Source organism: Crocodylus siamensis, chromosome 1 (assembly GCF_052110815.1).
Source record: "Crocodylus siamensis isolate JL-2025a chromosome 1, ASM5211081v1, whole genome shotgun sequence".
Lineage (NCBI taxonomy): Eukaryota > Metazoa > Chordata > Crocodylia > Crocodylidae > Crocodylus > Crocodylus siamensis.
In genome coordinates, this window is record NC_143395.1 from 257,035,825 (window position 1) to 257,061,188 (window position 25,364).

General features: G+C 40.3%; 1 protein-coding gene and 1 long non-coding RNA gene across 2 annotated transcripts in view; one reads left to right on the plus strand and one right to left on the minus strand.

The window, feature by feature from the left end:
- Positions 1-25,364, minus strand: part of DSCAM (DS cell adhesion molecule) — a 628,177-nt gene that overhangs the window by 430,657 nt on the left and 172,156 nt on the right. The gene's annotated exons all lie outside the window — the stretch shown is intronic.
- Positions 9,934-18,151, plus strand: LOC149874392 (uncharacterized). The gene is made up of 3 exons (XR_016439932.1): positions 9,934-10,058; positions 15,961-16,100; positions 17,782-18,151. It is a non-coding gene; the product is annotated as an uncharacterized LOC149874392 (long non-coding RNA).

Genomic DNA, 25,364 nt, shown 5'->3' on the forward strand with positions numbered 1-25,364 from the left:
ACTACCATCAGAGCTTTGTAATGGATGTATCTTTACCCCCAACATTCAGGCACTGGGACAATAATAGCATATACTGCATCTGGTTCTAAGACAAGTAATAAAGAATGAATATTCTAACTAATTAAAAGTACTCAATTCTGGGGGCTGATCTAATTTTCATGGAACCAGTACTGTAGGTTTTCTTAATGAGCCACAGAAAAGTACCAGACAGTAAACTTAACCTAGAAATTTTTAACCTAAGGGAAAACAAATTAATGATACTATAATGTTTGGGGGCTTTTGGCAGTTTCTTTAACTTCCTGCTTTCACCTAGAGACTCAATAACACAAATTTCAAGGGATAATAAAGTCAAGAAAAAAAGAAAAAATCTACATTAATTAAAGTTTAAACTTGTTGCTGTACAGAAAATTGCTAAGTGACTACTCTGTCTAACATTGGAAGTGCCTACACTTGAAAACCCTTCCACTTTGGCCTGAAAATTCCCTCAGTGTTTGCAGTACTGTTTTGTGCACATGCCCAGAACCATCCCAAGATTACAACTAATTATCTAGTTCCTGTCTAAATTGCAGTTGAACCTCCAAATTAGGTGGAAGAGCACCTAAAACATCCAGATAGTCCTACCTAGCAGGTATACTCAGTGTGCACCTAACACACTGAGAAAATTAGGCCCCTGTTTTCTTTTAAAAACATCAGAGAGGATGGGTTGTCTACATCTTCCATAACATCCTTGCTCAGGATCTGGAACTTAGAATGTCTCCTGGGGGTAGATGTCTATAAGTGTTCTTCCAATAAACAGAGAGGTTTCTTCCTTTAAAACCTGCCTGCCAAAAGAGTATGTGGTGATGCCCATCTTTTATGTAACCACTGAGTGGAGGGAGCAATTGATCTGGAAATGGGAATGCTGGGTTCAGTTTCTTCTCTACCTTCAGGAAATTATTTTGGGTTTTGAATTTTGAGTAGGTGGAGGCAGGCTAAATCGTTATCATTCAACAGTGCCAATTAATTCAACTGCAGTGCTGCAGAGAGGCAGAGATATACTGCTTCCACATTTGGAAGCAGCTTTAGCAGAACAGTATAAACTGCTTCATGGCACCACTGCCTGGCCTGCTAACTTGGTAAGCAACACATGGCCACTCCTCAGACAATCTCATGAGGTTCAATAAGGAAAAGTCCAAAGTCCTGCACTGAGGACAGAACAACCCTATGCACTGGTACAGGATGGGGACCCAATGGCAGAAAGGATGTGGACAAATTGGAGAGAGTCCTGCAGAGGGCAATGAAAATGGTTAGGGGCCTGGGGCACAGGACTTCTGAGGAAAGGCTGAGGGAAGAGAACAGTGAGAGGGACGTAATAGCAGCCTTCAGCTACATGAAGGGTGGTTCCAAGGAGGATGATGCTAGACTGTTCTCAGTGGTGGCAGATGACAGAACAAGGAGCAATGGTCTCCAGTTGCAGCAAGGGAAGTTAAAGTTAAATATTAGAAAAAACTCTCTCACAAGCAGGGTAATAAAGCACTGGAACAGGAGGTGTGGGATTTTTGTCCTTGGAGGTTTTTAAGACCTGGCTAGATAAAGCCTTGGCTGCAATTATATATTTGGGGATGGGAATATAGATGGGGATGTAGTTGGGGATAGCCCTGCTTTGTGCAGGTGGTTGGACTAATTGACCTCCAGAGGTCCCTTCCAACCCAAATTTTCTATGATTTTAAAATTCTATGAATTACAGTGCCTAAATGTAGGTGCCTGCTTCTTTTAATTAATCTATCCCTTAGTGGCCAAAAGCTAGTAAAAGTCTAATGGACTATACCTAACAGTGGCCTCACCTACACAAGATGCTACTGCTCATTTATTTAGTACTTGTATAAATAAATACACAATACCCTGAGTTACTTCACAGTAGTACCAGTGAATGCCTTTTTTGTGATGCTGCTGCTCAGTAGCCTAATACTACTGCCAGAGATATGGGATTTCCAAAACAGAAAATTTTCTGGAAAAATTTCCAATGATTTATTCTTCCACAGGAAGTTTTCTGTTTCTGAAAATTCATTGTTTCATAACATTAATTAGTAACAATGAACGGATGCTAATGCAATATTAGGCAAGCTTGGCAGTTTCAAAGTTGTAATTAAGGCTTTTCAGGTGATTATCCCTAGGAAGTATGTGAGAAAATACCTGTAGGTTTTATAGATTTGTAAACAGAAGGGTAAATACACTCACATAATAATCCAAACCAAAAACCAAGTTATGAATTCACTTAACTGACTGTGCAGGTCAAAACAAAACCAAAGCTAAAATTCTTATTTCATCTAAGACTGCAAGTGAAAGCAAAACTAAAACTGTGATTAATTTTTGTTTCACTTTCAGTTCAGCAAACAAACAGAGCAGTGTTTTGTTTCTTTTCTTGAGTCGGGGAAATTGGAAGTGTTTGCATAAGTTCTGTTAGTTTTTTAAGTGCTTTTGGTTTGAAGTAGTCATAATAATGCCTAATCAGGAAAAAAACCCTAGTGTATGTGAAGTTCAAGCCACTGAATGAAGAAAATTGGTAGATGTAAATATTGTGGGCAGGAGTATGCTAACAATGCAACAAGAATGAACAAACATTTAATAACATGTAGAAACTGTCCTGAAAGAGTACAAGCCATATACAGAAAGCTAATACAATGAAGTGGTTGAACAACATCATCTGAGAAAAGCCTACTTCTTTCCACATAAGCTTTGAATTTGTTTGAATATAACATTTAAACCACATTAAGTGTATTTAATTTTTTTCCTAATCAAATATTTCAGTTCAAATACTTGTGGCTATTGGGACATAAAATTAACATGGGGTACTTTTTATTTTTGTTTATTAAATATACATCAAATGAACTAACCAGATCATGCTCTATTTAAGCATTGGAAAATTTTCCAGTTCAAAAATTTTTGGAAAACGCATATCTCTGACTACTGAGCAGTAGCATCACATTACAGTTTTTGCCACACGATGCTACTGTGCAGTACTATCAGGCTCCTGTACAGTCAGTGTCTTGTGTAGACATGCCCAGTTTGTTGGTTTAAAGTTCAGTACACATAGGCTTAGAAGGGACCTCCCAAAGTCATCTAGTCCATCCCCCTGCTCAAGGCAGGATCATCTCTGATTAAACCATCTCAGCTAAGTGTCTCTCTAATGTGCTTTTGAAAGTTTCCAAGCATGGGGAATCCATAACTTCTCCAGGTAATCCACAACTTCACTACATTGCAAAAGCATGGAGACTACAGTTAATCATGAACTTATATGATGTATTGATCTTGGCCTATACTTGGCAGACTTAAAAAACAAGAACCATTGCTTATCTTTCCCTAATAAAATGGTATAGGGAAAGAATCTGCTTAACATTTCTTCCACAAAAGTATACAATTACATTCAAATACAATAATAAAACTATACTCGTAAAATGTGTTAACCAGAAGCAAAGCATTAAATTAATTTTAAAAGGTTTTACTTCTGTAAAACCAATATATTCCTGTAATTTTTTTTCAACACATAGACTTTTCTCATAAGATTGAATGTTGCAGTCCAAGGCACTATATTTATCTTCCATATGGCCTTCTTTCTACATTTAACTTGTGTTTTTAATTGTTTTGGTGAGAACATGATGTCAAAAACAATCAGGCTGTTGGAATTTTAATAGACCAGAACTGAGAAATGTGGCACTCTCAAAACTGACTAATATTCAGAACAAGTTCTACAACAGCTCAGTTAGTTCTAACAATAACTTTCATTTCACTTTGGAAGAATATGCCAATATCACATTCAAATATTCAAGTGAATTCTTGGGGGATGTAGAATATTTTCTTGGGTTTCCGTAGAGGCTTAAACTACCTTTCTTAACTTTCTTATGTGCAACTAGGTATATCACAGGACATTAGGGGCCCTGTTCTAGTAGCAGCAGAAGGGAAATTGTATAAATAGGAATAGCAGGAAATTTCTGAAGAAGGAATTTGATTAATATACAAGGTCCTAAATATTTTCTAAATATTTTCTTTTGTAAACAAAAAGAACTAAAAAACATTGAGCCTGTTTAGGAGAATCCATATTACATCTGGGGTTCCCTTTCTGTCTTGAGCCTTCTGCAGCTTTGCTTTTTTAACTATCCGGGCATAAAATCACATTTTCATATATTTATTTCTAAATGTACCCCATCATTTGACTCTGATTTCTAATTCATGCATTCCTCCAAGCTATTTTAAATTACTTTAAATAGGTTTTTGAATAATACTGTTTTGGGGCTATCCTGAAAAAAATCCAGGGAGAGAATACATGTTCGAAAGAGTTGCAATGTGAGGATCACAGAAAATTAGAGAGACATTAACACTCAAAGACAAAGAGATTTGTAGCCTTGGACAGGGAGGGTAAAGATACAGCCTTTAAGTCATGCCGTGCTGAAGGAAAAACTGGGTCAGTCACTCACAGCCAATTTCTAGCTTTTCCCCCTAGGGATCTTTCTCGTCTGACCACAAGGAACAGGACCAAATCCCACCCAGATATCCACCAGATTTCTAGGGAAGCAAACTCAGACTGACATGTTCCTTTACCTGACCCATTCATATCCATGCTAAACAGTCTCTGCTTCCCTTTCTTTGGAAGACTCACCATGCTATCAAGTGCAGAGAGGTTTATAAAAGAAGAGAGTATGTCAGATGATCTGCAGCCACTGCTGTTTTTCATCCTATGCTTTTTACTACCCTTTCTGTTAGCTTTCTTTTTCATTTGTTTCCCTTACAGCAAGCATGGGACAGACACTTTTGGCCTTTAATCATGACTGTACTCCGAATATTTGATGATGGCCCACAGGCAACTATATAAACTGAGAGGCTTCAACAAAAGATGCCATACATTTTAGATATTGCTAATCAATTCCATTTGCTGGGGTGGGGTGGGGTGGGGTGGGGTGGGGGGTTAGAAATGCGATTTTAAAATGGCTATAGGATAAATGTAAGGATTTCCAACTCCCCTTTAAACTAAAACACTACAAACACTACTGTTTCACAACAAAGTAACACTGAACGGTTATAAACTACTGCGAGACCATTTCAGGCTGGACATAAGGAAGAATTTCTTTACTGTCTGAGCCCCCAAGGTCTGGAAGAGCCTGCCATTGGAGGTGGTTCAAGCACCTACAGTGAACACCTTCAAGAGTAAATTGGATGCTTATCTTGCTGGGATCCTATGACCCCAGCTGACTTCCTGCCCTTTGGGTGGGGGGCTGGACTTGATGATCTTCCGAGGTCCCTTGCAGCCCTAATGTCTATGAAATCTATGAATGCCAAGGGAAAGGAATAAGAAGCCATGCCCAAATTGAATAGTATTCATATTATTGACTTCAGAGGATGCAAGCGAAATATTTCTTTGCATGCTTTCTTGGCTGCATCTAAGGACTGTTTTGAACTCCTCAGACAATTATTAAATAAGAAAATGACTAATTCCCAGCAGCGCACATGGGGTTTATGTTGTTTTGGAAATGACTTGTCTCCTTTCCATTGTGTTCAAAACCCTGCTGTTGCAGTCAGCAGCCTGGCTCTTAGCCATATTTTTTCCTACGGGAGCACAAAGGCAAGGAAAGGCAATGTCTGTTTCTGCCCTTAGCTACAAGCTCATCACAGCCACCTTTGTCTCCCTCCAGCGGCTCTGCATTCTCCACACTGAATACAAGAATCTGCTTTGTGCTTGCAAACACCCTGCTTTATCAGTTCTACTAATTTATTGAGCTACCTACCCTCAACCTTGGGCTGCCAATCACCCTCAGTCATTTCTTGGGTTCCTTCCCATGCACCTTCATGTGTTCTTTGCAGCCTTCCAGACATGAAAAAATGTTCCCATCAAAAGTTCATGAAGCTACTGCCTTAATCCCTTTTTAATCCCTGCTTAAAACTAACCTTTGTGGTGAGCTGAGGCTTTGCTTTCATGCTACATTGTTTGTTCTGTCACTACCTCCTCTTCTCAAGCCACGTGTAATGTACTCTCTTACACTTAGGGCACTTTTCCACATGCTCCACGGGTGTGGGGGAAGGTGGGGGTGGCATTTTAATGAGAGTGGCTCCCAGAGCTGATCTAATTAAAGTGCCACAGAGTTTCATGTATCAGCATTCCCACACTTAAAAACAGTGACAAGGATGTTCGCACTAAGCCTCGTTCAACGAGCTTTCGTTCAAGCACCCCGTCACCATTTTGAAGTGTGGGGACGCTGATACACAAGATGCAGGAGGCCGCTGGAGCGAAGTAATTACCACACTCCAGAAGACTCGATTAATCAAGTCTGCTCCAACATGTTGTAATTACAACACATCAGAGTGGCTTCTGTGCTTGTGTACAGGCACCCTCAGATTTTGAGTTTTGTTGAGGTTATCTTATCTTTAAACTTGTCTGGACAAGGCAAAGCATAATCAGGTTCTGATCCTTGAATGAGACTCCTAGGGCACATCTTAATGAGCGTGCACATGTAGGGGTGATCATTTCCCATGTTTGCTTCCTGCTCGTTTACCCCATATTGGTGCTGCTGCTATTTGTCTCCAGGCATAACTCTGCATGTGCACTCTGGCATACAGCAAAGTCATTCGTGTGAGGTAGGGGTGGCTGGGGCTAACACCTGTTGCCCCAGCAGCCTTACCTGGAGTTGTGGGGGCCTCCTGGTGCATCAGCAGTGCCAAGCTGGCTGCTCAGAGCCTGGTCAGCAGCCTTTCTGACCAGGCTCCCTTTCTGGCAGCATTCTGCTGTTGCACGTGCCATGCTGCTTTTTTCAGCAGTATTTTTTTTGACACCAGGATCTCCTAGTGTCAAAAAACCCAAAACCTGCCGTGCTACAAATTAGCAGTATGGCAAATGGATGCATGTGTGCCACATATGGTTTCTGACACCTCAAACTACTTTGAGGTGCCACAAATCGCACATGCACGCTCATCAGGACGTGCCCTTAGATATTGGCATAAGAACAACAATTGCTGCTTCTGCTGAATTTAACAATTTTTCCAACCTTATGTAAATATTTGTCTGCCCTTTTCAGAAGCAGAACTCACTGGCTGTGACTGGGCAGGCTGAAGTGCTTCTAAAGTTCTTCATTTCCTAGGTGGAAAAATGGAGTAGACCTAGATAGGAAGGTCCAATAGTTAGGGTGCCATCCTGAGACCTTGCTTTGCTATAGATTTTCGATGTAACTTTTCTGTCTGTACCTCAGTTCTTCACCTGTAAATTGGGAATGGTAGCTCTTTTCAACTTCTTAAGAATGATAGGAGGATAAATGCATCAAAGATTGTGAGGTGCTCCAAATGCTATGCTATTGCTGGCCATATATGATATGATCAATATGTGCACTGATAAATCCCAAATCACATTTACTTAAGGCATATATTTTCAACACTTCCTTAAAAAGGGTGTTTTTACAAAACGTGACCTGGGAAGCAGAGCATCATTCAATTGTTGAAGAAAATCAGGTCAGGTGGTGACTCCTGCTATTCTTCTGCTCTTATTCCTGTCACTGATAACAATACGGGACTAAAATGTGATATGCTTCATCCAACTTTCTCCTGTATTTAGAGATATCATAAAAACCAACCAAACTGCACAGATGTGCATTTTAATGTCCTAATAGTATGCCAGTGTGAGCAAGATAGAAAATACCTGACAGTTCTTTCAAATAGCACAAGGGTTTTTCATTATAGCTCATAGAAATAAAGCATATTGCCATCTACATATACTGTTTTCATGTGCTGTATTTTTACATTTGATAAAAACTAATCATCCTTGTCTAATATGAATGATACTCCAAACTACCTATTTTGATTGCCCACTAGGTGTCAGACTAGAAGACCTACTGAATGTTTAAAACACATCTCATGCAGCTCATGTTCACATAAAGGTATAAAAAATATGTTCTCTGCAAAATAATATATTAATGAGTAACTCAGGAAAATAGCCATTTTTGATTGAAGTTATCCTGTTAAAACAGGCTAATATTCATGTGCCTGGACTATAAGTTTCAGACAGCAATACTCCCAAAGAAAGATATTAACTGGAAAGTTTTCCAGTACATGAGACTCCCTGGAGAATCTGCAATTAAGTTTAGATGATATATAAGCAAACTACACCTCTGTTTACTATTTGAAAATATCAAGATGGATTTCCCTCTTAAGGCTGTGTTACAGAAATTTGTTTAAAAATAGAACAATTAACTCAATAAGAGATAAAAGTGAAGTTATAATAACTATTATTACTTACAGAAAAATTAGGATGTATTCAATAAAAGGCCAAATACAGTTTTAAGTGATGTAATCTATTGTGTCATAACAGCAACAAGCTCCAATTTGTTTTTTATTTCTATTATTCTTACAGAATGTTGTACTGCTTATTAAGTGGAGATAAATAAATAATTTTTACTATTTTAGCAAACTTTTAATTCTGTGGATGTAACAATTTGGGGATACAAATATTTGATTTTTGACTTCCAACTACCTGACTGCATCCATGACAAAGTAGTCAGCTGCCTAAAAATTGTAGCAATAATCATATACCCAAAATTGTATTAGCAAACTCCAAGCTGAAGTGGTAAGAATCACTGGGCTGATAACAGTTCTGCCTGAAATCTATTTTCTCCACAAGAGTGGCAGATTTCCACAATATTTCTACACCACCCACAGTCCATTTTATTTCTTTCAACGTTATCTGGGAAGTACCACCTCAATGGACAAGTTCAAGCTCCATGCCCATTCAGTTCCTGGCATGGCTGTCAGGGGCACTGATAGGAGCTCACTGTAATGTAGAAACTTGGAGTAAACGGAAACCACAAAATCATTAGACTGCAGTGACCGTTGCTAACTGTGGCCACATTCAAACCAGTGAGAAAAATAAAAGTATAATACGCTGGGCACAGTTATTTCATCTTTCACCAAAACTTTCTTTCCATAGAAGCAAAATGCTTACTTACTCAAACATTTCCCAAGATTGAAAATAATTTAATTGCTTTGAAATTTCTTATTATTTCTGTCTCACCAGAAAATAATGTGGTATCAGTTCTCTCCAGCTAAAACTAATTTCCATGACACTGTAATAACTTTCCCAAATCTGCTTGTAAACTAAGTGCTTACCTAGTTGCTCTGGATGGCCCATAAGCACAGTTTCCAAAAGGTACAATCTAGAGCATCTATTCCACTTCTAACTTAAGTTAAAGAGACATAATTCCAGGTATAAAAATGCAAATGCACTTGGTAAAAAAAAAGGGGTGTCAAAAGAAAGCTGCATCCTCCTACCTCATATTGAAAAAAAATTTAAAGTACTCACATGAGTACTTCATTAGCCAAGAACAGGTAGCACCGATGCAAATTTTAATATCGCGGGTTAATATCAAATTATAAACTGGGCTTCAATGTTAAAAGAATTATGGAAGTAATCGTTTTATGCTGCCTCAAAAAAATTATTAAAAAAAGACCAAGGCTGACTAAGAAAACTGATTTACTTCTTTTACAATTAATTTAAAATAATGGCTTAGTTTTATCTTTGTTACTTTAAAAAATGCTAATTAATTCTAATTCAGAATATATGTAATTATAATAGTTCTGCTGGAAAACAAATTATCTGGTGCCTTTGGGGTGAGGTAGATGGAACATATTTTATATTCCTTTCAACAGCATAAATATTTTACCTTTTAGGCCATGAAAACAACATGCAAACCATAAATAGTTTTCCCTCTCACAGGTTTATAGCAACTGTTTCCTTCCTTTTAGTATAAAGATACTAAGCAAGTTGACAGTCTGCTTGCCAGTCAGTTTAATCCTCATCTCTCTGTGGGTTTGTGGGAAACTGTGGCATGCCAAGTTATTTTTGGCCAAGTGCTACAGTATAAAGAGCCTTCAGGAACCTTCATTTAGCCAGTGGACTAACTGGCAGCTGCTGTACCTGCAGAATGTGAATTGATGTTGCCATGGAAATAGAATAGCTTTTTTGTTATTCTGTCACAGAATATCTGGATTTATTCTTGTACAGGGGTCACTTCAGGAAGGATCTGCAAGGGCTAAAGGAAAGACAAACAGTAAGTGTTTCACATTCACATTTGCTTCCTGAGGGAATCTAAAAACTACTTGCACTGACCAATGAAGAAAATATGTTTGTAAGTATAAGCCAAGAATATGGCCTAGTCTATTTGGGCCATATTTAGGGAGGAGGAAAATAACTCCCCCCCACTACCCACCCCCCCAGTTCTCTAGTTGTTTATCTGTCATTGACTGGGTACTGGGTGTTTTTTCTTAGCTTCATCTGTGCAATCAGAACTCATAAAGCTGCTTTATTTAAGCGGGGGACCCAAATATGCAGTCTTCATGAAAGCTCAATTCAGGACTCCCCCTTAAAACAAAAACAAAACAAATGAACAAAAAAACGGTCATGCCAAATGATCTTTAATTGCATATAGGGTTTGTGAGTTTGCAATGAGGGCAGATTTCCAATGATTAGTGTACCACTAATCATTTAAAACTGTAATCCCCTGGAAGAGAACTGAAAGTTAAATTGATATGCCTTGAAATTATAGTCAGTTCCAAGAGAGATCTTTCCACTTTTATCCTATTTCCATGTTTAAAAAATAGTCAGGGAAACATTTCCGTATAGCAATAAACCCATCATCATTCTATCAGACAGTATGTTAACCTTGACTCTTACAATCAATTAAGTATGTAGTCACTAAAAGTGTCACAAATCATACTCTCTGTGGAAGGATTTCAGAAACAGAAAGAACAGTTGACCATTAATTATATTTATTTTCAACCTGAGACTAAGAATTCAACTAACAGCAAAGGAGTTTTAACTATCAGAATTGAGCTGGTTATCTTAGTCAGGAAAGCTACATTGGAATAACTATATTTACAGAATTCTACTATTTATGTGAAGCCCTGGCTTTGTGTATCCCAGAAAGAGAGACCAGTTGGCAAGTTTAGAAAATGTTTCGCCATCACTGGCAATCTCTTGCAGTTGAGGACGATAGTCTTCCATTATTGCTTTATTTGTGGGTCTTAAGATGGCTGACAAGGCTGATCCGGGATTGACAGACTCTGATGCAATGTGGGCATGTGTTTCCGTGCAGGGCAGGTGACTCTGGATTCTTGATTCAGTCCATGACACGCTGTTTCTGGCATTCCCACTTTTCCAACTCTTGTTGTCATCATAAGGTTTCCAAGTGCTTAGATCCTTGCAGCAGACACTTCCTCCATTCGGGGCGTCCTAACCAACAGTGTCCCACGAGTTGATGATGTCAATGTTACATTTTTTCAAGTTTTCCTTGAGGATGTTCTTGAAGTACTTTCTATGCCCTCTGCTTGAATGCACACCTTGACTGAGCTGGGAGAATAAAACTTGCTTAAGGAGTCTGGAATCAGACATCCAGATGACATGGCTGGCCCAGTGAAGTTGGTGTCATACAATCATCACCTCAGTGCTCATGGTGTTTACTTGTGAGAGGCCCCCATATTATTTTGTATTCATTGTTTCAACAAAGTCACTTTTTCTGCAGATCAATGTAAATGCTTTCACAGTGTATCTAGCAAGGAGGTCCACATACAAGAGTTAAACTCTTCCTTGTTTCTTTATGCAGATTCAGAGTTGACTTCATTTCATGATAACTCTTAATTTCAGTGGAATTCTGCTGAAATGAACCTCCTTGCTTAATAGAATTTGAACACGAAGGATTAGTGAATAAATGTAGGAAGAAAAATCTCTAAAAATACAATAGCTTCTAAATTATCAACTTGAATTTAATGTTTTCCAGCAGCGTATTTTTAAAATAGTACTATATTTATGTAGTGCTACTGCATTTATCTATATAGATATAGTGGCAATAAATATTTATTTGTTGATATGTAATACAGAATTTTCACTACTACCATATCTCAATAAGGTTTCTGTCAACCTATCAGTTTGCCTGAATTAAAGCTTAGAGACTGAGCTTCTTTTGATGTGGTGGTTTGTTTTGTTGTTGGGTTTTTTTTGGGGGGGTGGTATTTTTACCTTAGAAGTGTCTAGTTTAGGTTTCATCTGTTTTGTTGGAAGATCTCTGCATCATACTTTTAGACAACTTCTCTCTAGAATAGTCACTATTCATTTAATATTAGAAAAATAAAACAAACCAAAGCCAAAAGTTGACTCAAATCCCTTCACTCTATCGGGTTTTTTTTACTTTGTTCTACTTTTTATTCTTTCATGTCATCATTTAACTTGTTCTCCAGTAACTATTAACAGTTCTAGGTCAAATAAGACTTGAATATCTAATGTGAAAAAGAAGCAGGAGAACATCTTTGGATTAAAGAGACAACCTTTCAGGTGTCCCTCATACATCACATAGGAGCAAAAAAAGGACTTACTACTTCCTTATTTCCCCTGTTCAAGGCACCTTTAAAAATAATTTCAAGTATTCATCTACATATAAAAGCAGCTCTGAACAAGCCTACCCTGAGCCATTGGTAACTGAAAGGGAGAAAAGGAACAAAAGATCTCTACCTGCCCACCAACATATAAGTTTACTTTGTTTTACACACCATTTTCTTTGAAGTATCCCTCTACCTTAGCATAAGTTACAAAGAACCAGTTCAAGTTCTTTCTTCTGATGAGCCCCAAAGACAGATCAAAATAGCAAATAAAGTATTGGCTCTTTCATCTAGTGAAAGAACAAACTCCATTGGCCTGTGCAAGCAAAATGGCCAATTTACCAGGTTTCATTGTTTCTTGCCCTGGAGCCTCAGGCTGGAAGGTTTTTTTGGAAAAAGCAAGGTAGGTTTTTAGAGTGGGGGAGCATCTATTCACCATGCTCCCTCCCCACCCCCTCCCAGAGGACAAGAAATAATGGGTACAAACTGATTGAAAATCACTTCAGGCTAGGCATATAAGGAAAAACTTATTTCAAATCAAGTGCTGAGGATTTGGAACAGGCTCCCCACAGAGGTGATACAGTCATCCACCCTGGTGATCTTCAAAAAGTGTCTTGATGCCCATCGTGCTGGGGTCATCTGATCCCAGCACTCTTTCCTGCCCAACTGCAGGGGAGCTGGACCCCATGACCTGTAAGGTTCCTTCCAGCCCCTAACAACTATGAAACTAGGAAATATACATACAAGGTGTTTATAAAGTCCTTATGCAACTTTAAACTTTAAGAACTTTGGATGTACACATGAGAGAAGCAAACTGTAAATGGCAATTGAAAGCATAAACAAGTTTTAACCCAATATAGCTCAAATTTCTAGACTTCAACGTAACTGCCATCTTTCACGATACGTCGTTCAATCCAATTTTTCAACTCATATAGAACATTTTCCAGTTGTGGCTGAGTGATTTCATGAATTGCATTTGCGATCCTTACCCTATGCATAGCTTACAGTTTGCTTCTATCATGTGTATATCCAAAGTTATTAAAGTTTAAAGTTGTACAAGGACATTATGAACACCCGGTATAGCAAGCTTTCTTGAGCTGGAGCTCACTTCACCAGATGATGTGAGAATGGGGCAGAGTAGAAAGAAAGGATTCATCTTTGTCTCAAGAGTGCTTCCTCAGATTTCCACTGCTGCTTCTTTATGTTTCTGGTCTAATAAACATCTAATTAAGACTTCCTGTCTACATTACCAGGAGGTATTCTAATCACTAGCATAAACTCTATATATTTTTGTTGTTTCCTCACTAATCCCACAAGCGCTTTCCAAAAGCACTAATAAGCAACATTGCCCTCAATAAGACCAAAAAAATACCACATTTGCAGTGTTTGAAGATATGACCTCCCTTCCTAAAAAAGAAGGGATTTACACATTTTCCAAATCTCAACATAATCTTATAAGTGCTAAAACTGAAGAACTCTTTCTTTTTCTTGATTTTCTTCTTTCAAAAACAATATTCCCTGGGGATGGAATAAGGGCTGTAATATTTCAAAGATATACCTTTCCTTTTGAGGAGGTGTACCTGAAACGGGTGTGTATAATTTGAAGCTAGCTACAGCCTTCAAGATGGAAAGATTAATGCTGCTTTAAAAGTCCAGATCAAAAGCCCACTGAAGTCAATGGAAAGATGCTCATTGTTCTTAATGACAAAAATCTCTCTGTTTTGGATGTCTGCATACTTTGTAGTCCAAGAAGGCACACAGATGGTGAAAGTTATAAAAAGAATGGTTTTCACTTGCTGTGAATAAGACAAAAGATGGCACTCTCTCTTCTTTTTCTTTATCAGCTCTACAGAAACTTTATAAATGGAACATTAAAACAGAAGATTCAGTTGTGAAGATCTCGCTGTTGATGTAGAGACCCTTCAGTCAGCAGACAGTAAACATGATAAGTTGCTAAATAATTGATTATTGCAAGTGCTTAATACTGAGTGCTTTTTATGCACAGGCACTACACATTATTTTATAGATGTCCATATGTCAGCAAAGCTCAGCTTGAAATGCTCACTTAGAATGAGTGGTTTATCACCAGTTTCTTGGAAAGTGAAATATTTTGTAGATTCATTTCAGTATTTGTGAGGGGAGTTTTTAAGAAAAACCCTGAGATACATGGCTAGAGTATAGGCTATTCCCACAGAAGGGCAGGGCATCGTAAGCAACATACCCCTGTTAGTTTTTTTTCCTGGAATTCTTCCCTTCAGAAGCAGTTACTCTACCAATAAAGAACTTACTTATTTTGTGGTAGCCTCTAGGGAGCCACAGTCATGGCCAAGGATACCTCTATGCTAGACACTATACCATCACAGAACAAAAGAGAGCATTACAAAATCCCTACTTCTCCTGGGATCAGGGCCTCCACTCTGCAACTCAGACCCTTTCAGTCCCTGTGGAAAAGGTGCTGCTGCATGCTCCAAACCATCAAGATGTAGAGCAAGGAATTCATACTGACCAGGTCATGTTAAAAAAACTCAAAAGTGTTTCACAGTATTCCAAAGGCAACTTGGAGCAGGAAAATGATTCAGCTTTTGCAGCCATTTCCCAACTCACCTGCTAACCTCCTTCATCCACAATTCACATTCCTTACATGACAGCATTCATATAGCTATTGTAATACTGCGGTACAAGTGTGAATAATGCTTTGACGCCAGCTGTTACTCTGGGTTATCGTGAAAACTTGAATATACATGAAGTTGTAAAAAAGAAGTTTGACATGTTGTAGAAACACATGTTCTGGGTCTTCACATAACTTTCTGTCACAGGTTGCCCCCTGTGAATCTATTTTTTGATTAAATGTTTTAGAGATATTTAAATTCTTTCAAGTCCGCAGAAAGATGGTACATCTTTTGTAGTAGAAGAGAGCCAGACCCAGGAGATCCAGGCCTGTGGAGACAGCTGGATTCACAGCAGCATTTGCTGACATATACTACTGAACATTTTAATAAATATTGCACTAATCAAAATTGTTGAGTTACCTCAATGTTTTGGGTGTTCAAGCTGTGACATCTTTAAATAGATCACATTTGCAGAAAGTGTTTTATGCTTTCTAAGGCCACTCTACACTTTATATCTATTATTGCAGAATTATTTTAAACTGGCTGCATGTGCAAATTAACCAGGGCCCCTTAAAAAGTTCCAATCACCTATAAAATTATTGCTCAAAATAGGTAATAATTTTATAGCTGGTTTCTATCCAGCCTTAATTTTCACATGTAGCCTGTGCACCTGTGGCTGGTAGACTGCAGGTGCTGCGATCTCCCAAGCACAGGGCTGCCCTGCAGCTGCCAGGGCTAATAGTCCTACAGCTGATAGGACTCTCAGCTCTGGCTACACCCCACATCGGGGAAACGTAGGGCACAGACAGGGTGACTACCCATCCCTAGTTGGGCAGGAAATTTAAAAAAGGAAGTCCTGGTCTTGGGCTGAATGACTCTTGGATAGCATTTGTCTCAGATTCCCAGTATAGTGCAGGGAATCCAGGTTTTCCATTCACCACGGAAAACTGCAAAAATGTGTTTTTCCTTGTAGATTGGAAGAGTTACAGCCTACAAGGGGCTGCTTGGGCCTGGGAAGGCAGGACACAGAGGGCACCACATGCATGTGTGTGTGCACACATACACATGGCCAGCAATACAGCCCCAGGCAGCAGTAGAGAGATGCTCCCACAGGTAAGGGGGGCAGAGGGAGTGTGAATAGACTGAGACCCCATAGTGAGGGAGAGAATGGGGCAAGGATGGCAGATAGGGCTAGGGCTGCTGCCCAGCTGGGGTGGCACATGGGGTCCAGGGCAAGAATGTGTGGCCACAACTAGCCAGGGAGCAGGATGGACCCACGGGTGGTTCATCCAGGTGGAGGGGTGGGGCTACAGATCCCTGCCACTGCACGTACTTCTGGGGAGGAGGGCATGGATGTCCACCCAGATTTGTGCATGGGGCAGGGGAAGGATGTGGGATCAGGGCTCCCAACCTTGCTGCCCTCCTCCAGGAGCCCTGCACTGGTCGCACCATGGTGAGGTGCCCCCTACTTTCCCAGAAGCAGCACAGAGTTGTGCCCCTTACTGCTGCTGAGAGGGCAGGGGGTACCTTGCCATGGTGGCATGGGTTTCCCAGGAGAAGGAAGCAGGGCAGGAGGGGAGAGGGAGGCAGGTGGGCACGTGTCCTGCCTTCCCGTTTGGAAAAGGTGGTCAGCCTAGGCACAGCCAGGCCTGAAAGTCCTGTCAGATATGGGACTTGCAGCTCCAGGAACTTGCTATTTGCTGGTGCAGGGGGAGCTCAGGATGATGATCCCAGACTCCCCTTGTACTGGCAATAAGGCATGATAGGATATGATACTGGATCCAAGAATCACACCTTCTGCCATGCACGTGTGACATAGCAGGAGGCGCAATTGTGTGGATTGCACATTAGCTCCCATGTCTTTACCTGCACATGTAGAGGGGCCCTAAATTCTGAAACACTAGTCTTCTTTGTTTTCATTTGAGATCACTAACCATGTTTGAAATGGGATTCATAAGGTCTGCAAAGCAAAAGGAAAGGCTCCATATTTCTCTTTACAGTCATATGCAAATTTAATACAAATATTGACTCCTATGTGTGACTTCAGTAGGCATTTCAGATCTTGGATCAAGTATCTTGAGTTAAGTTTGAAAAGATGTAGATTTGTTTCTGGATTATCATTCCTAATGCAAAGCTGATCACAGAAAAAAGTATTTTAAGGTAAAAAAAATAGAAAAAGGTGCATAGTAACAAGGAAAATATGAGTTACTGTATATGTTAACAATATTTGACTATAAGGGAGGAGTGTCTTTTAGAAATAATAGTTATTTTACATCAGTGTGTCCCATTTTAATCAAAGATAGCATCTGAAAAAAGTTTAGAAAGAAGTTTAACTCACTGAAATCACACACAAATGAGTCACAGTGATTAAAATGACCGCATGAAGGAATTTTGAGCAGATGCTTTCATCTTAAGAAGTCATGACATTATAGTACAAAATACATTATAGTAAAAAATCGGTTTTTTATTTATGCAATTGTACTCATTTTTCTTTCATGCAGTATTTGCTTAATACAAGTGATACAAATTGCCTCTGACTAAATTAAAAGTTGCAGTTTTCAATATCCACAATGAAAAAGTTTGGTTTAAGTTCTTGTTAACTTGGGATATTTAAAGTGGAAATCAGAGCTAAATTAAATGCAGGAAGAAATCCATTTATTGACCTAGTGTAAAATTATTCAAAACACCTAGGCTCAAAAACACTGTGTAAATTAATTCTCAAAGTTTATGTTATACATTTTCTGATATGAATGAATCATTTAAATTTTTTTCTCCCCTCATTTTCTTTCTCTAGCTCTCCTTCACTTGACATCCTTATTTAATATGACTGGATAGGCCAAAATGATAGTTACTTTGACAACCAAAGAAAATTAGAGCAGTGTGACATCAATGACAAGGACAGCATCATGAACAAAGCGAATAAATGGAACATCATAAGATTTAATCCGTCTCTCTCACTGTCTTTTCCATCATTTATTTCTGTACCATAAAAAGCAGTCTCTCGCATGCTTTCTGTATAAGGCTTAAAATAGTAAATAACCCTGAGAAGATTGTACGACTGTGCATTTGCAATGCTGCTTTTGTTTCCATGTGTTCCATATGTGTCATAAGCAACAGGCAAATAAATACAGATCAGCAACTTCAATGTAAAATAAAATGAAAGCAGTAACCTGAATAAAAATTCTTACAGAGCATTTCTCCCCACCCACACTCCCAGATTTGAAAGTTTGTTTAGAAAACAATAAAATAATTTATGAAAAATCTTAATTTTTATTTTCCCAAAACAGGGATGGATGAAATTGGAAGAAAGGAGACACAATCAAGTTGAGCATGCTTACCTTCTAAAACTCCAGCTCCCTATGACTGGTCTTATGATTTTTCTAGCAATATACATTAAGACACCCGAGACATTGCTCAGCATAGATAGCACCAGTGAGAAAGCTCAGCAGGGTTTGGGCATGTTTACTGAAAATGGAATGCTCAAATTTTCTCTGAGCAGCAAGCATCTAGGAAGCTCTGTGGACTGTAACATATACTGTAAATGGTGATTTTAATGGATTATAATTCAGCCAATTCTGAACATATTTTTACTAGGCAATCAGAAAGCACATCTCTGATTGAGGAGGTTTCTACCTGACAGCTTTCAAGCCTTGCTGAAAACCAGAAAGGCCTTACATACTCAAAATTTGTTTGGAGTTTTTTATGATGATAAATATTAGTTTCACCTTGCAACATATTAAAGTGCTCCTAGAAACTAATTTGATGCTAGCTCAGACAATGAAGTGCAGGTATTATACATGCCCTGGGCACGTCTACATGCATTAAATTTAGAACTTGCAAAAAAAGTACTAAATAAATGTGCAGTAGCCATCCTTACTGTGCATAACCAAAATTGCACACTTTTTTCATGACAGTTAATGACAAGTAGACTAATACTGCTGTATATTAACGTAAGAGCACAATTTTTGCCATGACACAGTAGTACACAGTCAATTACTGTGCATTAAGCATCTTGTATAGACATGCACCTGTGTTGCAAAATAATAAGTGTGTACTAGCTGGGGCTTCTGAAAGATCATTGAATGTAGTGCCTCATAGAACAACAAAAACAAAAGATAGTTTGGAAGATGTGTCCTAGGACTTATTAGTACTCATATCTTTCTCCTTTGTTTTCTCTAGTCTTCAGTAGAATTTGGTGTTTTGAACATAAGGCCTTTGAATTATACTGAGGTTTGTATTCAAAAGTGTCTACATAAATGTAAGCAAAGGTGATAAAAGTGCTCTCCAGACTTTTCAGATTTGCAGGCTGTGCTAATTACATATATTGATTTGCTATTAGATCCAAATCTTTATACTGTATATATTTTTAGTGCCCACTGTAAAAAGCAAAAAATCATTAAAATAACTGGTGCTGATATAATATTAATATAACAAAGTAGAAATTTAAGACCTTCAGAATGAAATGCTGGTTCCACTGAACTTAACTGAAATATGCCCATTAATGTAATTCTTGAGAATAATGCATATTCAATAATGCGTATTCAATTATATCGCATTAGTATATTGTCAAATAATCTAAGGCTCTCACCTGAATGCTGCCCAGCAGAAGTCTTGAGTCTTAGATAATGTCAAAGGTTCCCCATCTCTTAATGACAGATTTTAAAACTTTTTTTACTTGGTTAAGATGATAGGAACACAGGATTGGAAGAGGTCTCCTGGACTATAAAGTCCAATTCCATGCACTTACAGTCCTATTTTATTCAGTCACATTTGTATTTCATCTTTTATACATGTATACACACAGCAGTGTTCAAGTCTTCCATTATTTCTTCTTGTACTTTCACAGAAAATGCCTTTTATTCCTATATAACCTCATTTTTTTGCTCATTTATTGCCTTTTTGAGACATGTAATAGTTTTACCTCTATATTTCCTTTCTTTAAATCAGTGATAGGGATCAACTATAATGTACCATTTAATTGCCTCTTGTGTCCAGCACACTTCAAAAATTGTTCATAATTCTTATTCTTCACCAAGTTGGTATTTATGATTTATCAATATTTTTTAGATCTCAGTGCTTAGTCACATTTTTCAGCTGATTGGGTAGAGAAACTTTGTAAATGTCAATCAATTCATTCTTGCCCACAGAGGAAATGGGTTCTGACAAGGAAGCCATGAAAATTTGACAAGAAAATTCCTTGTCCCTCTAAAGAAATAAAAAAAAGTTCAGCAGACTAATGGTATTTCAAAGGCACTTTGGCATTAAAGTGATGTCCCCACCAACTAGCATTTATTCTTTACATGGCGAGCTTTCCAACAGCACCCTGGCTGCCAGCACAGAAAAGGCTTCAAGCAATTGGCGGGGTATTTCCACCAATCACATAATGGCTAGGGAGATGCTTGCCTCACCCCTACCTGGGGTAAGCAAAGAATCTGGACCTGGTTGAGGACTACACCACCCCATTCCTACTGGTCCATCTGCAATCTGGGGGCAGAGCCTCCAGAGGGGATAAAAGAACAACGTGCCCAGCACACAGGTGACTGCATTGAGAAGAGAGCGGGCAAAGTAGAGCTGGTCCACTTCTGGGTCTGCCAGGGAGCACATAGGGGGACCTCCTGCAAACCTCCGGCTCAGCAATTGACCACGGGGGGAACCTGAGTGCCCCCCTATACCCAGGAGGCACCAGTCGCCAAGCCAGGAGGGTATGGGGGGGCTCCCTGCATGCTCTCCAGTAAATCTGGAAATGGACCAGAAGTACTTCTTTCCAGTCTGCTGCCGAGGGGGCTGGGGAGCCCCCCATGCTCCTGTGGGACACTCCATGCACCCCAGCATCACAGCATTCTCCACCTGCTATCTAGAGTTAAGTAGACAAAAATATTTAAACCTGTGTCTATGTCCAAATCACTGAACCTTTCCGAATCGATTCGGAGGGTTCCAACTGAATTCAGAGAGATTAAAGGGTCCTCTTATTTGATTCAGATTCGGCGATTCAGCTACTGAATTGAGCCAAATCTCCGCCAAATTGAATTAGGAACCGAAGCTTCACACAGCCCTAGTGTACATTTTAGATAGATAGATAGATATCTTCTTTTTATGGATTTATATTTATATTATTTCTTAAATGATTCATTGTATTAATAAATTTGTACTCAGGTAAGCCCACCCAGTGTCCTGGCTTGGCTCTCTATAGGGGAAGGAGGGAAACTGCATGCAGCCAGCAGTTTCACCCCACAGCTCACGTGCCCTGCTAATTTCTTCTTCAGTTGGAGAGGGGAGTACTTACCCAGGTACTACCTGGGCTACATTTATTAGTAATCCAAATACTGAAATTCTATTTTCAGAGCAGGTATCTAACCAACAGACATTTCAAAGTGTAAATGCAAATAGTCAAAACTATCACTTTCTAGGCTAAAATCAAAGGTCCTCCCAAATCTAGCAGCCCAATAGGCTAATATGGCTAAGGTACATCAAGTTTTGTAGCCAACAGATGTTTATGGCTATTGACTCTCCAGCCCAAATGATCACCTGTTCATCTGTGGCAGGGACAATAATGATTATAAATTAGGAACAGATTTGAAGGTAATAGCCTGAGTAAGGGAGTGTTCAGAAAACGGAAGGCGCTTTTATACGTCTTATTAAAACAATCTTATTTATAAAAGGGAGATTCTTTCAAACATGTCCTAAAATGAATGTGAAATGAAAGCACCTCCCAGTAGGCCTATAAATGAAAGGAAAACAATCAGATATAACTCAATCAAAAAACAATATATGGTATTAGTAACACAATGTCCTTCTTGAATCAAATGGGCTTGTATTTTTAATAAAGTGGAGTTTCCAGTAACAAGGGAGAAAAGACTTGAATAGAGAAAAACATATACTTTTACTGTATCTACAGAAAACAAGTGAAAATCCTGTCTTCCTGTGTTCGGGTGTTGTAACATGCCAACATAAATATGTGTTAAAGGTCTTTAAAAAAGGAGTGCCCACCAATTAGGCCAGGAAAATATATGCTAAGGGCCTTCTGAGCAGCTTAGAAATAATCCTCTTCCATTGATAATTATTTCTTACTGGTTTTGCACAGCCCGTGTTGCAGTCACGTGCTTGTGACAGGGGGCCACCGCAGGGCCAAGTCACCTTGGCCTGCCTACCTGTCTAGGGCAGTCTGCCCTACCTCACAGATGGCATCGAATTCCACTATTACTCCCCCAGCCCCTTAACTCAGCCTCTGGCCAACTTGGCCTCAGGTGTCCTCAGACATGCCTGCGCCTCCTGCCCCCTTACTAGGGCCTCAACTCCAGCTACTCTGGTCAGCCCATGTGCAGTCCTTCAGACCCCATAAGCTGCTACTCTACACGGCCGCTGGCCACTGCTCCAACCCCTCACTGGGGCTATGAAGCTTTACAGCCCATGGGCCTCAGGTGTCCACAGACATGCCTGGACCCCTCTCTTGGTCTATGGCCCACTCAGGCCTCAGGTGTTTGGACCCTTCTCCAGGCTCCACACAATGGGCCTGGACCCTGCCTCAGGCCCCACTCAGTGGGTCTGGGCCCTTGTGCTTTTCTCTCAGGGTGCACTCCCTTAGCCTTTCCCCTCCATGAGTCACCCGCAAGGCAGCAGGAGCTGAGGCATTCTGGTGCCCCATACTCACCCTTCACTGGGGAGGCACAGGTGTGGTATTTCCTGGAAGCTGACCTGCCACAGGCAGCCCCACCACATTATCCAGCTCCAGCAGGGTGTAGCTTCAGGTCATGCTCCAGGACTGGGAATCTCCTCTATCCCTATAGTTCCTGCCTTTGACCTCCAGGTATCCTGGGAGCAGCAGCTCCAGCCAGGCAATGTTCTCTCTTTGGCTCCCTGCAGCAACTGCTGGCTCTGCTGCTCAGGGTCTGCTCCTTATTCTCTTTCAGCTAGGCCCTCCTTCAATCAGGCGGCCTCGTGCTGGCTGTGTGACTCCTGATTGGCACTGCATCCACCTGCAGGCTTCTTTGCTGCCTGCTCCAGCCCTTAAAGCAGCAGGCACCAAATGTGTCCTGCCACACTGCTCCACAGGCCCAAAACCATTGGAGTTCTGGAGCGCATCTCTGGAAGGACAGAAAGTTGGGGTTCATCTCTAAAACTCCAGGGTGCATCTCTAAATGTGGGTAGATTACAGAGGGTGCACCTCTGAAAGCAGGAAAAGCTTTTCCCTGCTTCTAGAAATGTATCCTGGTGATTGCTGGGGGCATGTCTCTGGAACAGGAAACACATATCTATTGTCCCACAAAATCAATGGACAGGATGACAGGCAATGTGTTTCACGCAAGAAAACAAATCAGCTGTGCCAAACACATGCTAGCACAGCCAATCCACTGCATTGGGTGATGCCTATTACTAACTTCAGGTGTGCAAATACCTATCCATGATTCAGAAGATAAACCCAGAAACCCTACTTCAAATACGGATCCACCATGCCAAAAGCATGCTGACCTATTATGGTGTTTCTGTGCTCACTGCAAGAGATGAATTGCTCTATTATTTTTCCATAGTTAAAAAATGAGTGAAAACTAAGGACTAGCATCTTCAAGGGAATGCCTTGAATATAATGAGGTTTAGAGTCATTGTTCTATGCAAACTGTACTTATACAGTTTAATAATTAAAGGGTACTGCTTAGAGGATTTACCTTAAAAACATTAAAAAAGACAGATTATAACACTGAAAAGTAGCACATTAAAAAGTCAACAATTGAACAGAATACATGATGTAGAATTTCATTAAAGGAACCCTCTTACCCTTTCACTGTCAATGCAACACAGCCATTGTTCATGTTTTCTTTTTTAAATCACATTATATGTTAACATCTATACATTTTGATTATGCATTTTTTCAAACCAACAGTTTCTTCAGACACTAATAAAGAGAAATATTTGATTGCCTGATTAATTTAAAGAGCAAGGAGTTTCTTTAAACAGAAACACACATGTGGAAAACAAAAAACCTTGCAGTCACTCTAATACATCAAATAAAATTAAATGTAACTTTGTCTGTTGCTAGAGAAGATAAAAGCTGTATTTAAAAGCCTTGCCAAAAATGTCCTTTTCAGTACTAATTAGCATCAATGGTCAAAGCTGCCAGAGCAGAAGAAGAGCATGAGAGAAGGGAGAAAAAGAGAAATAAGCACCATCTGACACTAACAGGAATTTTTTTAAATGTTGTCTTCACGGTACACAGAACCTTCAAGATTTTTTTCCTGTTAATATAACATCTTGCATTTATAAGTTACTGTGAGCAGGTGCCTGCTCTAAAAGAAAAGCTTGATTACTAGGGCTGTGCAAAATTTCGACTGGTGTTTCGTTTTGAAGCTGTTTCAATGCGTTTTGAGCTTGAAACAGTGAAATCGTAACTAAACAAAAAGCTTCAAAACAGCTTTGAAACAAAACAAGGGCACTCAAAATGTTTCAGAAGTTTTTAAATGTTTTGAGTTTTGAAGCTGGGCTTGCTTGTAGCTAAACAGAACCCAAGAGCAGGGGGGTCTAAAGAGAGGACTGCTCTCATATTGACATTTAGCTCCCTGTTGAATTGCCCGGCTTTCAGATCACTTCCCCCAGCTCTTCCCAGGGGGGTGCAGGCCCCTGGATGATGCAGGATGACAGCAGGCTGCCATTGCCAGCTGGTGATGGTGGCAGCTCTGGGCTATTTCCCCAGTCAGCAGCACCAGCCTGCTGAAACCCCATGCACAGATCCAGGAGCCTGCACCCCGCAGGAGGGCTGCAGGGCTATGACAAACTCCTCCCTGGGGGCACGGGCCCCCAGATCTGCATGCAGGATGACAGCAGGATGCCATGGCTGGCTGGGAGTGGTGCTCAGTACAGCTCATGCCGAGTACCAGGAAGACTGGTGCTGCCACTGGCAGCATGCTGTCATCCTGCACACAGATCTGGGGGCCCACACCCCCTGGGAGGGCTGCAGGGTTTTGCCAGACTCTTCCCAGGGAGGGCACAGCCCCTGGATCTGCACGGGGGATGACAGCAGGCTGCCACTGCTGGCTGGGACTGGTGCTGGGCCCAGTCCATGCCAAGTGCCAGGAAGACTGTTGCTGCTACTGGCCCCAGCCAGCAGCGGCAGCCTGCTGCCATCCCATGCACAGATCCAGGGCCCCATAGCCCCCCGGGAGGGCTGTGGGGCTGTTCCAGACTCTTCCATGTGGGGTGCGGGCCCCTGGATCTGCACATGGGATGACAGTATGCTGCCAGTGCCGGTTGCAGCCAGCACCCAAGTCTGCCTGGTGCAGCTCGTGCCAAGCACTGGGAAGAACCTAGTGATGGCACTGACCCAATCTGGCAGTGGCAGCATGCTGTCATCCTACACACAGAGCTAGGGACCCATGCCCCATGGGGAGA